Source organism: Hemicordylus capensis, chromosome 4 (assembly GCF_027244095.1).
Source record: "Hemicordylus capensis ecotype Gifberg chromosome 4, rHemCap1.1.pri, whole genome shotgun sequence".
Classification (NCBI taxonomy): domain Eukaryota; kingdom Metazoa; phylum Chordata; class Lepidosauria; order Squamata; family Cordylidae; genus Hemicordylus; species Hemicordylus capensis.
Window position 1 is genome coordinate 26448870 of NC_069660.1, and position 15502 is coordinate 26464371.

Here is a 15502-nt window from a genome sequence, read left to right on the forward strand (position 1 = left end):
TTAGCTAAGCAGCGTCCGCCCAGGTTGCATTTGAAAAGGAGACCACATGTGAGCACTGTAAGATATTCCCCCAGGGGATGGAGCCACTCTGGGAAGAGCAGAAGGTTTCAAGTTCCCTCCCTGGCTTCTCCAAGACAGGGCTGAGAGAGATTCCTGCCCACAACCTTGGAGAAGCCGCTGCCCGTCTGTGTAGACAATACTGAGCTAGATAGACCAATGGTCTGACTCAGTATACAACAGCTTCCTATGTTCCTATGAGCTGATAGAGTTGTTCTCTGCAGCTCACAGCAGCTTGGTCAAGGATTTGGATTGGGGTCCTGGCACTGGGTAGAGTGTCAGGCTTTCCTCTCCCTGCCCCATAACCCTGTCCCAATTTGTCATCCCTTGCAGCTGCATTTTGAGACATAAAACTGTGTGATGGTCCCGTCATCGAATTCCCACATCACATCAGGTTTGGCCCAAAGAGTCAGCAGCAAAAATGCCCAGAATAGAACTAAATTGCATCAAATTTGTGTGCTGAGTTCAGCTACCACAGTTTCTTCCCCATAGACAGGCCTCTGAAAACAGTTTAAAGCATCAAGTTCTACACTATGTGTCCAGCTAAGCCAAGTAGTTTTGCAAGTAAGCCTGAGAAAATGGAGTCTGAAAAGTCCATTTAGTTTTAATATTCCAAGTTTGTGATAACACATAGAAGGAGAGGGATTTCCATCTGAAGCATTTAATAACTATATTAAGAATAATCCAAAGAGTTCTTCCCATAAAGGTTAACAAGGGATAATTGCTTTCTCAGGAAATCACAAGAACGACATGGTTTGCTGCTTTGTTTTTACTGAAGTTTCATGATGCTCACTTCTCGCTACTTATAAATGAAACAAATGGGGTTAGATGGCAAAGATTATGAAAGAAATTAGCTATAATGAGCCTGGTAACTAAAAACATTAGTAGTGAAAATTAAGTTGACCTTACTTTTATAATTATTCATTTTCTTAATTGTTCTTTTACGGGAATAATTGGAACAAAATTAAACGATATCAAGTACAAATCTCACACGTAATCATGTGCTTGCCACAGATTAATAACTATTTCAAATAGCGAAGTAGTCGCCAAATTTGGAAGGGCCTCTGAACGGAAAGGGTGTCTCTTAAAGTTTTTTCCCAGACAGCAGTTTGGAAACTAGTTCAAGTACAGCCTTCTCTGATGCTTAAGTGCTTTAGGCCAAAGCTACCCACATCCCCAGCCGGTAGAATGTCTGAGGTGCAAGATATTAAACTATCTTTTCCCTTGTGAAGAGATCAGAGGACCAGAGACTTAAGTATTTTAGTGATAGCTAAATAAGGTCATTCTCACGACCGGGCGGGTGGGGCAGTGGATGGGCAGACTGTGGGAAATGTTGCAGAAGCCCGCCTTCCCCGCAGATAATCGCCAAGGACCACGTGGGTGCATGCCTGCTGCCCCAGGGAGTGCAGAGGTGCAGGGGCCAGAATGCATTGCCTCAGGCCACGGAGATCCAACTTTGCACTGCGTGAGTGCATGGTGCATTGTGGGGAATCCCCCTGTGTCAGCACCGGCTGGGATCAGCCACACCGACACAAGCAGTTAGCACCGTGTTAAAGGCATGCTTGCGCCCTTAACCTCAGCTAACCGGCAGCTTCTTTGGCAGGTTTCCTGCTAAGGCAATGCTGGGATCCACATGGATCCGAGCAGTTCTTCCATGCAGCTTAACCCAGGCTCAATGTCCTTACTCTGGGTTAGTTAGCCTATGTGTAAGAATAGCCTCAATATTTAATATCTAAATTAGAGATCGAAATACCTAAATATCAGTAATAATTTGGAACATGCTTCCTGTCAGAATTAGAGCTTCACCATCTCTGGTAGCTTTTTAAAAGCCTCTCAAGATGCACCTGTTGAACCAAGCTTTTAGTTCATTTCAAATGGTTTTAAGTTATTTATCTATTTATTTATTTAGTCATCAAACTTATACACCGCCCAAATGTTCGTCTCTGGGCGGTTAACATAAAACAATTAAAACACATATAAAAGTTAAAAGAAATCAACAGTTTAAAATCAACCATATAATTAAAATAGACCATTTTTAAAAGCTGAGAAAGCTTGGGCGGAAAGATGGGTTTTCAGGTGTTTTTACAAAATTGCCAGAGATGGGGAGGATCGTATTTTAAAATACCTGTATTATTTCAATTGTTTTAGCTGTTTTAATTTGTATGTTTGTATTTCAATCTGTATAAACTGCTTCAAGCCACTTATTTTGGCAATACTGTATAAATGTGTTTGATAAATAAACACATAAATAATATCTCTTTATTTACAAATATATGGGATTCAGCTTCTTCGTTTGGCAGAGCCAACCTCTGTTTTCTGGCAACTGTTCCAAGGATCTAACAGTCCCTGTTTTTCCTTCTTTGTGCTTTTGGGGAACAATGACTTTATAACTATGACTTGCCAGGCTTGTCATTGTTCTGAGATCAATTACATCTCCAGGGTCTCTGGAATTTAACAGCTCAGTGGGCACTTGATGTGTTTTGCCTCTGATGCACAAATATGTAAACACATAGACATGAACATGAAGGGGGTCATGTAATCTGCTTTCTGCTGGCTTGACCCATATCTACCTGGCATGTGGTGAGTGGCCCTCTCCTACTCCCACAGCGCACAAAGTACAACACATGGCAGTTTCCCCCCATCTCTCCACTGGGGGTTTGTGAGCTGGCCATTTGGTTGGTTCGGTTCAAATCTGGAGTAGATTCGACCTGGTCCGGGCTTCGGCTTGGCCAAACCAAGTCCGGTCTAGCTCAGTCATCAAGTTGGCTGAGCCGGCTTGCAGGCCCAGGGGATATTCTTGTAAAGGGGAATCCGACTAAGATTCCCCTTTACAGTAAGGGGGGATTCACTAGACTAAGAAGGGGTGGCAGCAAAGGGGGAATATTTACCTTTAGTTCCCCCCCCCCCCGGGGCGGGGATGGTGGAGGTGGCCATGGTAGCAACATTGGAGGTGGTGGCAGGGGTTCCTCCAACACAGAACCCCTCTGGCCTTCCAAATGACAGGCCAGGCCAGCTGTGGCCTGGTTCGGACCTCTGTGTAGCCAGCCCATCCTGTCATTTGGGAGGCCAGGGGAGGGGGGGTTGAAGGAGACCATTGGAAGAGCCCCCACTGCCACCTCCGCCATGACCATCTCCACCATCCCCACTGCTGGCAAAAAACTAAAAGTAAATATTCCCCTTTCACTGCCCCCTTTCTTAAAACAACAACAACAATAATAAACAACTTTTTCTGTTAGCCGCCCCATAACAAATTGTTCTCTCGGCGGTTTACAGCACATCATTAAAGCACAAGAAAAAAAACACACAACACATTAAATCATAACAGACCAAAGTGGGGTGGGAAATACAATACAAAACCATTTTTAAAACATTTTTTAATAAAATCAATTACAATCAGATCAAAATGTTTAAAATTGGGAAATTTCAAAGGGCTGAGAGAACAAAAAGGGTTTTTACCTGGCATCAACAAAGTGATGAGGCCAAGTGAACCTCACTAGGGAGGCTATTCCATAAATGGGGTGCAACCATTGAAAAGGTCCTTTCCCTAGTAGCCTCCCACCTAACCTCATTTGGCAGGGGTACTCAGAGGAGGGCATCTAAAGAAGATCTTAATGGGCATATGGAGCATGGCGGTCTCTCAGGTAACCCAGTCCCAAGCCATTTAGGGCTTTAGTGGTTAGAGTGCTGGACTAGGACCAGGGAGACCCGAGTTCAAATCCCCATTCAGTCATGATACTAGCTGGGTGACTCTGGGCCAGTCACTTCTCTCTCAGCCTAACCTACTTCACAGGGTTGTTGTGAAAGAGAAACTCAAGAATGTAGTACACCGCTCTGGGCTCCTTGGAGGAAGAGCGGGATACAAATGTAAAATAATAATAATAATAATAATAATAATAATAATAATAATAATAATAACAACAACAACAACAACAACAATCTCCTTGAATTGGGCCTGGGAAACAGATTGGGAGCCAGTGCAGATGATGAGGCACTGGTGTAACGTGATCAAAACGTGCAGTCCCAGTTAATAATCTTGAAGCCCTATTTTGTACCAGCTGTAGCTTCTAGACCATTTTCAAAGGCAGCCTGACACATTGCTGTAATCTAAGTGAGAGTTTACCAGAGCATGAGTTACTGAGGCCAGGCTATCTTTGTCCAGGTAAAGCCACAGTTGGTGTATCAGCCAAAGCTGATAAAAGGCGCTCCAAGCCACAGAGGCCACTTGAGCCTCTAGTGAAAGTGCTGGATCAATGAGCAACCCCAAACTGTGAACCTGGTCCTTCAGGGGGAGTGCAACCGCATCTAGAAAAGGCTGAACATCATTCAAGTGGGCAGAGGAATCACCAACTAGCAGAACTTACGTCTTGTCTGGATTGAGTCTCAGCTTATTCGCCGTCATCCAGTCCATTACTGCATCCAGGCACCGATTCAGGACAGTCAGTCAGGGATGGGTGAATGAGCTTGAGAACCCGTGTGGACATGCAACAGCCTTCAAAACGGCCACCATGATCAGGGAGAGGGCAGGAAAGGGCCAGAAGCAGGACTTAATGGCCCGAAAAAGACCAGGGATAGGGGGAGGGGAACCTTTAGAGACTTCCCCACAGCAGAATGCCTGGATGCTAAATTAAAAAAAAATAAAACTCTGAACTGGCTCAGATTTGAGCAAGGCCAGGATTCTAGTTCAGGGTGGCAAAACTGATACATGTCTGGACTGGTTCGAGTCTGGTCCGGACTTGAATCGAACAGGGCAAACCAATTTTGTGCACATCCCTAGTCACCGCCTTACCTGTGTCTGATGAAAAAGTGAGATACAGCTGAGTGTCATCTGCATATTTTACTTACTTACTTACTTACTTACTTGTTTGACATATTTTTATAGCACCCTAAACTTACATCTCTGGGCAGTTTACAATTTAAAAAAATGACAACAGAAAAACTTAAAACATTAGAACAATTTTAAATTTTTAAAACAATGCTAGAACTATTAAAACAGTATTTAATTAAAAGCCTGGGTGAACAGATGCATCTTTAAAGACTTTTTAAAAGTTGTCAAGGAGCACATTCCAAAGCTTCGGGGCAGCAGCAGGGAAGGTCCGTCCCTGAGTAGCTACCAGACGAGCTGGTGGCAACTGCGGAGAGACCTCTCCTGATGATCTCAGTAGGCCAGGGCGTAGCTATAATTGAGCAAAAGGGTTCAAAGAACACGGGCCCCCAGCTCCTGAGGCCCTCCAGCTCCACCAATCCCTATTTTCTTCATTATCTCCCTCACTCTGGGGAGCCACCAGAGAGAGGGATGAACACGGGCCCCCTCTCACCTAGCTACAGCCCTGCTAGGCGGTGGGGTTCATGACAAAGAAGACGTTCCTTTACATACCAAGAGCCCAAGCCATTTAAGGCTTTATAGGTTATAACCAGCAGCACCTTGTATTTTGCCCGGAAACTTATCGGTAGCCAGTATAGATCTTTCAATATAAGAGTAATGTGCTCTCTACGAGATGACCCAGAGGCATTCTGGACCAACTGTAGTTTCCGGAATACATTAGAAGGCAGCCCCTCATAAAGTGCATTGCAGTAGTCCAGTCTGGAGGTTTCCAGCATATGTACCACTGTCCTGAGGTTGTTTATCTCAAGAAACAGATGCAGCTGGAATATCAGTCGAAGCTGATAGAAGGCACTCCCGGCTACTGCCTCAACCTGGGACACCAGGGAGAGGCTTGGATCCAGAAGCACCCCCAGACTGCATACCTGTTTCTTCTGGGGAAGTGTGACCCCATCCAGAACAAGCAGATCTAAATCATCTCCCGAGTTTTGACTCCGCACAATGAGTACCTCCATCTTATCTGGATTCAGTCTCAGTTTGTTATCCCTAATCCAGCCCATCACTGCCTCCAGGCAGGCATTTAGGGAGGTTATGACTTCTCCTGATGAAATAGGGTCTTGATAATCAGTTTCCATCAAGACTGTTTCAAGCTGGGAGGCCATCACCCTCTCAATTACCTTGCCCAACCATAGAAGGTTGGAGAATGGCCCGTAGTTGCTCAGCTCTAAGCAGGGCCGGATTAAGCCAGTGCGGGGCCTGTAGCATATGTTATAAAGGGGCCCTAATTTTTTTTAAAATTGCACATAAATATTAAAATGTAAATTATTTACTTGCATAGTAAAGTAATTCAATTTTTTTCATTTGCTATATTTTGGAGTATGGGAGACCAAGCACACTTACTACAATAACAGTGAACATTTATATACCATTTTTCAATCAAAATTCTCAAAGTGGTTTACATAGAAAAATAAAGAGTGGAGAGATGCTTCTCTGTCTCCAAAGGACTCACACTCTAAAAAGAAAAATGTGGTAGGCACCAGCAACAGCCACTGGACAGATGCTGTGCTGGGCCTTCTCTTAAAAGGCACATTTAGCAGGAAAGGGGTATTTTATCTAACATGGACCAAATAAAACAGGTAAAGTTTTAACTTTAATTCCCAGTTGGAAGCCAGGCATGCGGGGCCCTCAAAAACGCGGGGCCCGTAGCAAATGCTACATTTGCTACTACGTTAATCCGCCTCTGGCTCTAAGGGATCCAGCTCACACTTCTTCAGAAGTGGTCTAATAATTGCTTCCTTAAGATAAGGAGGCATCCTGCCCTCCCTCAGAGACGCATTTATAATCTCTACCAGGGCTTCTACAACAACCCCCCTGACAGATACTATAAGCCATGTTGGGCAAGGGTCAAGAGACCAGGTGGTAGGTTGCACCATTCCAAGCAGCTCAACCACATCCTCAGGAGTTACAAACTGGAACTGATCCAATCTAACCACACAAGAGGAGTCACTGGACACCTCCACATAAGACACAGCAGTAATTGTGGAGACTGAGTCTTGGCTCGAATACAAGAGATTTCCCCCACATAGTATTCGGCCTCCGCTAGCCCAATTTTCTCCCATCGTGTGAATAACCTCACTGTGTGGTTGTAAACTGCCCAGGGATGTAAGTTTCAGGCAGGCAGTATACAAATATAATAAAGAAATAAATAGATACATACATACATAGATACATACATACAGTTGTGTATTTCTAGCAAATTGTGTATTTAATGTCTCACTGCCTGACAGGCTGTTGCAGTGTAAATGAACACAGCACAGAAGATGGACTGGAGCATTCAGTCATATGTAATGGGATGACTTGGGCAGTGGTGTGTCTAGTCAGCTAGTAGCCACCAGCCATGAAAGGCCATTAAGCAAACACCTTCAGCTAGCAAACTATACAATGACCTCAGGATGCAGCTACTTTGCATATCCAAAGAGGATCCTTGCAACACAGACTGAAAATAGTCATTAACTACTAAAAAGAGAGATGCTAGGATGAAACGTGTAGAAGTCACAACTGGAAGCACTACCCCCCAATCTCAGAGGTACAGTACATGTATTCAGCAACATATTCAGAGGAACTCTTGTCTATCATTTCTTCAGATATGATCCCTGATATTGGAATAATAGTTTAAATAATATTTACATGATTTGTGGGTTTTTTGAAATGAGTTTTATGTTAATATTTTAAATTGTTTTGTTTTATGTTAAAATTTTAAATGGTTGTATCTTTTATTGTTAAACACCCTGAGCCATTTTTGGGTGGGCAGTATAAAACTCAAATAAGTAAATAATATCTGAGTGCTGGAGAGCCCAGACACACTTAAATCTGGTCAATGTAACCCTTTCCCCTTTTCTTAGGGGAAAGGTTAGAAGGGATAGATTTTTAGCCTATACAGAATCTTTCCGGTCAATGCACAATTGAATTTTGATGAATGCATTCATTGTGTATTTGGGAATTTATGGGGACACCAGACCCAAAAGCAAAAGAAAGAAAGAAAGAAAGAAAGAAAAAGCTCAGATGAAGAAAAATTAATACCAGTTGCGGCGAACGACTACGTCTCAGATCTTTCTGTGTTCCACATAGCCCATTAAAAATGCAATTTAATAAGGCCATCGAGCAATGGGTAAACTGATTGTCACAGAACATAACTACACGTTCTGTTCAGTTTGATGCAGTACCTAACCATAAGTTTTAAATGGGGAAAAGGGGATTAACGGAGCTCCCTCTCCAATTACTAATTCTGCAGAAACACAAATAGCTCAGCAAAAGGAAACCGCAGCAGCTCTTGGGCTTCTTCTAAACAAACAGACTAAATAGTTGAGAGGATATTCTTCCTTGCATAAGGCAGACCTTTGTGTTTTCCCCCCCTCCTTTCTTTCTGCTATCCCCTCAAGTTCTTTCAGTTCTCTGTCAATAGATTTAATAATTTATTATGAAATCAAATCAAATAAAGACCCAGAATGCAGCAGCAGTAGAACAATGCCAGACTTTGACTAATATAGGGGTGTGCAGAACCGGTTTGAATCAAAACGGGTTTGGTTTGAACTACCTGGTTCAACCAGTTCTAACTCCGACCGAACCGGCCTCAAAAAAAGGTGGCCGGTACGAGTTTGAACCGAACCGGGCCTGGTCCATTACAGACCAGTTTGATCCAATTCCATGTGCTATGCTTGCAAAGGGAAATCCTGCCTTTAAAAGGCTTCTAAGAGTGGCCACAGGGGCGGTTTTGCAAGCCAGAACACAATTTTGGGCTGTTCACCAATCACCCTGGGACAGTTCCATTAACAGTGGCAAAAAGACACCTTACTGCCACCGCCACCAGCAGTTCCTCTCAACCCCAGCACTCTCCCCAGCAGCATGGCCTGCATGGCAGCACAGTTCCAGCCTCCACGCATGTGCAGACGCCAGAACCGTGCCGCTGCCGCACCACGTTGCTGGGAACACTGGGGTTTAGAGGAGCCAGCAGCACCAGCGGTAAGATGCCCTCTGCCTTTAGAAACCTTTTAAAGGTAGGATTTCCCTTTGCTTGTAAAGGGGAATCCTCACCGGGTGCCCCTTTACATGCATAGCCCAGGTTCAACCTGGATCAATCAAACGGACTGAGCCACTGGTCTGTTCGACTGAACTGGTTCGCAGACTGGAGGCTTGGTTTGAATTCAGTTCGAATTTGAACCGAAGCACAAAAACCAGTTCCGTGCACACTGCTAGACTAATATACTTTGAACCAAAGCGGGTAGGAAAGCAAATGTACCGTTTCTCATTCGTGCTCATAATGGGAGCTTAGTGTTCTTTTAAAGAGCTGGCAGCATTCTCTTGTTTTGATCTCACAGCAAATCCTTGCATGTCTTGTGCACGTTTCCAGCATGCTCTCTGCCTCCCTCTAGTGAGTGGCTGGGCTGCATGGTGGTTGATTATGTTAAGAAGAACTAATGGAGCTGTGCACCTGGGAGGAGGGATAAATTGGGGAGAAGGTCAAGTGGGAAAGCTTCAGTCCCTATAGTCCCACCTATTCTTCCAGTTCCTAATTCCCACCGCCCCCCTCGCCCCCCACTTGAAGCTCCTGTCTGTAGGCTAGGGCCAGTGCTGGGGGGACCATTCTGAAATATAGTTAATAGCAGAGGAACCTAGGAAGCTGCCTTATACGGCATCTAACCCTTCGTCCACCTAGCTCAGTATTATCTAAGTCACTGGGAGTGGCTTTCTAAGGTTTCCGACATAAGTCTTTCCCAGCCCTACCTGATGCTGGGGATTGAACCTGGGACCTTCTGCAGGCAAAGCAAATGCTCTACCACTGAGCCACAGATCCATTGGTTCCTTCTAAGGAATAGATTTTCAATCAGGGTTGGGTAGTACAAATTTTAAATACTCATCAGGGGATAAGTGGAGTGCAGGGACATATTAAGTGAGGCATAGGTGGCACATGCCTGGGGCCCCTCATTCATAGTGGGTCCATCACTGAACTTCCTTTCTGAGTGGGACATGCATGAATAACTGAAGTTGCCTATCTCACAGTATCTAAATCTATCTATCTATCTATCTATCTATCTATCTATCTATCTATCTATCTATCTATCTAATTTGTAGACTGCCACAAACTTCTGTCTCTAGGTGGTTCACAACAACATAAAACAAATTTAAAATGAGAACCCTAAAACTTTTAAAATGACAGTCAAGTTAAAAAGCTTGGGTGAAAAAAAAAAGAATCTTTAGGGACTTTGTAAAAGTTATCAGAGATTAAAGGTAAAGTGTGCCGTCAAGTCAATTTCAACTCCTGGCACCCACAGAGCCCTGTGGTTTTCTTTGGTAGAATACAGGAGGGGTTTACCATTGTCTCCTCCCACATAGTGTGAGATGATGCCTTTCAGCATCTTCCTATATCACTGCTCTCTGATATAGTACCAGCGGGGATTCGAACCAGCAACCTTCTGCTTGTTTGTCAAGCATTTCCCCACTGAGCCACTTAAGGTGACCTCCTAGAGATTGGGAGGTTCTTATTTCAGCATGGAGTGCATTCCAGAATCTTGTAGCAGCAACACAGAAGGCCTGTCCCTGCGTAGCCACCAGGCGAGCTGGTGGCAACTGAAGACGAACCACTCCAGATGATCTCAATGGGCACTGGAGCTCATGGCAAAGAAGACATTCTTTTAAATATCCTGGGCCTAAGCTGTTTAGGGCTTTACAGGTTATAAGCAGCACCTTTTATTTTGCCCAGAAACATATTGGTAGCCGGTGTAGCTCTTTTAGTATAGGAATAATATGGGCTCTCTGAGATGTGATGGGGCGGTGCAGGGCAGTGGAGGCTTCCAGGAGGGGCAGGTGGGAGCTGCCTGTCTCCTCTTAAGGAGACCCCTCACCGCCCTTGGGATGGTGCTGCTGAAGCAAATCAGAGTACATCTCTAATTCTAACTATCTACCAGGGCATCAACAGGATCACCTGCAGTACCAACGTTAAATCCTTCTAAGGCTTCTTGGAATCCAATTGGATCCAATAATCTTCTCAGGCAGACCATTCTAACAAGCCCCTCACCCCTGCAGTTTGTGACACGTCCAACCTTAAGCAGCTGTCTAGGAAGCAGATGCTTTCTTTCTTGCAGGACCTCTGGAAAGCTGAGGCCACAGACCGCATTCCTATATAGGCCACTACACGGGGTAATTGAGCTGAAACTTTGAGACAGAAGGGGTACATTTGTTTAAAGTTTTTTAAAATGGTTGAAAATCCCTGTTCTAAGGCATTAAGGCCAAACTACAAGTTAACATTAAGCCAATGATGAGAAACAATCTCAGCCCCCCCAACCACCGTACTCGAGAAAAGGTCTGAATGGGAGGCCTGTTCCCAAACAGCTGTGTGACCACAGGCAATCCCTACAAATGAGAACTCTGACTGGATATGTCCTGCTTTAAACCCTTAGGAACCAGAGGTGTAACTAGGGAAAACGGCGCCTACGGCAAGCACTGAAATTGTGCCACCGCCCTCCAGACTGCAACATCAAATAACAATTTGCACAATGAACAGACTCTCAGAAGTATAGCATCACACTCAACTTTAATTGTACTTATCAGTTTATCAAGTGCAATACTTTTCAGTGGTATCTGGTCACACTTTCAGTACACAAGTATACAGTAATCAAAAAATGCAAAGAAATCAAATCACTCGTCTCTTAAATTTACGCAGCAATGCATACGGAGTCGTGTCTGTGCCCTGGGATGGCTGGTGGGGAGGGGAGTGAGCACCAAGGTAGTCAATCATAGCCCCCCTATCCTTTAGCCACACTGGACCGCGGCTGCGGCGGGTGGCGCCGGCGGCGGATGGCCGAGAACAGAGCAACGCCGAGGCCTGCCGTCCGGCCCAGTGTCGCTTCTCAACTGCGAGGCGCGTCTGCGCAGTTCAATCTATAAACTGCACGTGTGCAGTTAATAGATTGAACTGCGCAGGCGCGCCTCGCAGTTGGGAAGTGATGCCGGGCCGGCCGGCAGGCCTCGGCATCGCTCTGTTCTCGGCCATCCGCCGCTGGCACCGCCCGCCATGGTCCAGTGTGGCTAAAGGATAGGGGGGCTATGATTGACTACCTTGGTGCTCACTCCCCTCCCCACCAGCCATCCCAGGGCACAGACACGACTCCCAGGCCACTGGCCTGGCCAACAGGTAGCGGCGGCGAGCTTGGACATGCAGCACCGCCGCACAGCCCAGGGAAAGGGCAGCCGGAGGGGAGGGGATCAGGGGGAGGGAATCCGGCCACTCTCTCTGCCTCCTGCAGGATGGCGCGGATTGAGATGAGCCGCCGCGGCCGGCCGCCTGGCCCGACAACCTGCCCGGCATGGGCCATGCCGTTGCTGCCACCTCTTCCGTAGTAGGAGTCGGAGGCCACCCCACTGCCTCCCCCCAGTCCCTGGCCGCGCCACCACCCACCCAGCCAGTTCAAAGCCCACCACGCCGCTCGGCCCAGAGATTTTAAATAAAAATAAAACAATTATTTTAATAAAATGTTTAAAAAACCACACACACACCTTGTCCTTCCGTTGCACACTTTATTGCAGTGGTCCTTGGAGATGATGTCGATGTTGTTTTGCTTGCTGGTTTCTTGGGCCCTTCTTCCTTCCTTGAAGTCCTTGCAGGAGCCCCAGCAGCCAAGCAGCAAGCAACACAGACGCTCTCGCTCTCTTGTCGCCTCAGACAAATGCACGTGCGTGCGAGGCGACGAGAGCAGGTAAACTCGCGCATACGCGAGTTGGGGTGGGTGGGGACTGGGGAGGAGTGCCACAAGGAGGTCCGTGGCAGGCAGTGAGGGCGCCGGGCAGCCGGAGCCCTCGCTGAGGGGGCGCCGCTCCTGCCTGCCTCAGATGTCAGATCAGATAAGAAGATAATTTGGTGGTGTGAGCTGGTGGGGGCATAGACTCGTCTCTAGGCAGGCACCCAGGCTAGCACTCGCTGGGGGAGGGAGGCGCCGGCACCGTGCGACCGCGGCTGCTAGTGCTGCTGCCTATTGCCTAAGTAAAAATAGATTGGGGTCATAGCACTTTTTGGCGCCCTCCACCAAGTGGCGCCCAGGGCACGTGCCCTACCTACCCTACCTTAATTACGCCCCTGCTAGGAACATAGGAACATAGGAAGCTGCCTTATACTGAGTCAGACCATTAGTCCAACTAGCTTAGTATTGTCTACACAGACTGGCAGCAGCTTCTCCAAGGTTACAGGCAGGAGTCCCTCAAAGCCCTATCTTGGAGATCCCAGGGAGGGAAATTTGAACCTTCTTCATGCAAGCAGGCAGATGTTCTTCCCGGAGTGGCCCCATCCCCTGAGGGAAAAATCGTATAGTGCTCACACATGTCTCACATTCAAATACAAACCATGGTGGACCCTACTTAGAAAAGGGGACAATTTTTGCTTGCTACCACAAGACCAGTTCGCTTCCCAAGGAGATCATAACACCCAACACAGGCATGCAATTATGAATGTGGTTAGTTCAGCAGAACTCTCCCTGTCCTACGTCCATAGCTTGAAGGACCAGAAAAGTGTTGCAGGCTTCTGCATTCCTCTCCTTCATTTCTCTTCTCACACATATTAAGGCCATTCGCACAGTCTTACCCAGGTAGGGATGGTTGTGGTTGTGTGATGTGCCAGGATAGGTCCCGATTCTGGCACTCAGGCACGCTCTTACCCCTGGACTTCTGGGCCGAAGCCCAGGGCCTCCACAGCCCCTGGGAGCCCCCAAATCCTCTTTAGTCTGTCCTGGGTGGTGTGTTTGCCAGGCCAAGCATGGCGGTGCTTAATTTGCAGAGGAGGGGGACCTCCAAAGGTCTTTAGGTCCAGGCTCCAAAATGACCTAAGTACACCGCTGCTAGTGCTTTCTGACCAGGTAGCCCTGGTTTTCTCCCCGGGCTAAAAGGAGGGCTCACATGTGTCCTCCAGCCTCATAGTCCAGTCAACCATAGGGATGGGACAAAGGAGCATCCCAGCAGTCAGCATTCCCCCAATGCACTGCATGAACAGCATGCTGCATTGTGGGATTCCTGAAGGCCGGGCCTCACTTTTGCCAGCTCAGGATTGCTGCACCTCTTACCGCACAGCAATCATGTGGGCTAGAGGTGCAGTGAAGCAGAGAAGGAGCCTGCTCATATGAGCGAAGGTAGACCTAGTCCTGCCTTCCCCCCAGCCTTCCCTAGCCCCAGGGATTCTGGCCATGTAAATGACCTTACTGATTTCTTTCCTCCTTTGTTCAGAGAGTAACAACATGCTTATATACAGGAGGTGCCATGCACTTGTGCTTCCTGTTTAATTTAATTTAATTTAATTTAATTTAATTTATTACATTTCGATACCACCCAAAAATGTATTACATTTCTATACCACCCAGAACTTGGCAAACTATGGTTTGGAGGCAAACAAACCACAGTTCACCTCCAAACCAGGGACTGCAACCCATTTCAAACTGTCATTTCAATCTTGTTGTTTAATAGTTGAGACAAACTATTGTTTGTCCAGTTGGGATGAAATATAAAATTATTGTTTAGGGGAATGACAGAATTGAAGAGCGCAAGGGGAGAAGGAAGTGCATGAGCACACAATAAACCATGGTTTAGAGAAACAGGAACAATAGTTGTACTCCCCACTCTAACAATTCCAAAGGGATTAAGGCAGCCTGTCCGCCTGTCTTTACCCACTTCACATCCCCCCACCTGTGATTCTAGGCCATTTCTACAGGGGGGTTGGTCATTGTTGATGTTAGAGATGCTGTGCTGTTCTTCTCCTGAACTGAGCGGATATTCCATTCAGGCTGTTCTCCTTTACATCCAGTATTTGTGCTTAGGGCTGTCTCTTTTTTCCATCTTTTGTTGTTTTGCAATGCAGTTAAACGTAACGCACCACTGAGGAGCATCTGCAGAACTGCAGAAGGACAACAGGGGCAAATCGAAAGTCACTATCTGCTTTAAGGCTTCAGATCCTCAGGAACTGCACGAAAAACAGGTCACCTCCAGCCAAGTTGTGAGCACACAATCATTCGTTCCATTGCCACAGGTAGTAAGGAACAAGGCTGAAGCTTTAGCTTGTGGTTCTGCCAGGGGTGGATAATCATCATTATTTCATCCAATCTGTTGCACTTTAAAATAATTCAGTCACTTTCTGTATTTCAGAATAACAGAGCAAGTGCATCACATCTTTCAAGGCATTCTGGTAGTAGTAGTTCTTTTATTGCAGCCGTAGGCCAAACATTCAAGGCATTCTGTGGGGTCAGGATTCTAAAAGCTGAAATGCATTTTGCACAAAGCTGACTTTTTTCCAGTTTTCAGAACCTGAGTCCAATGCTTCAACCTTTGAAGGAAGGCCCTGCATAGAGCTGCAGAAGTAAGCAGCAGAAATTAGGAAAGATCCAGTGCATATGAGAAGCACTTAAGTGGTGCACATGGCATGGGATTCCTTAGATCCTGGCCAAAATCATAATTATGATCCAAAGTTAAGAATCTAAATCTTGTGTATTTTTGATACACACTTTATGCCATTTCAGTTAAACAGCAATTGCAACATTCATTCCTATTCACCCTGCTTTAAAAAACCTTTCAATCCTACAGCACCCATAATCTAAG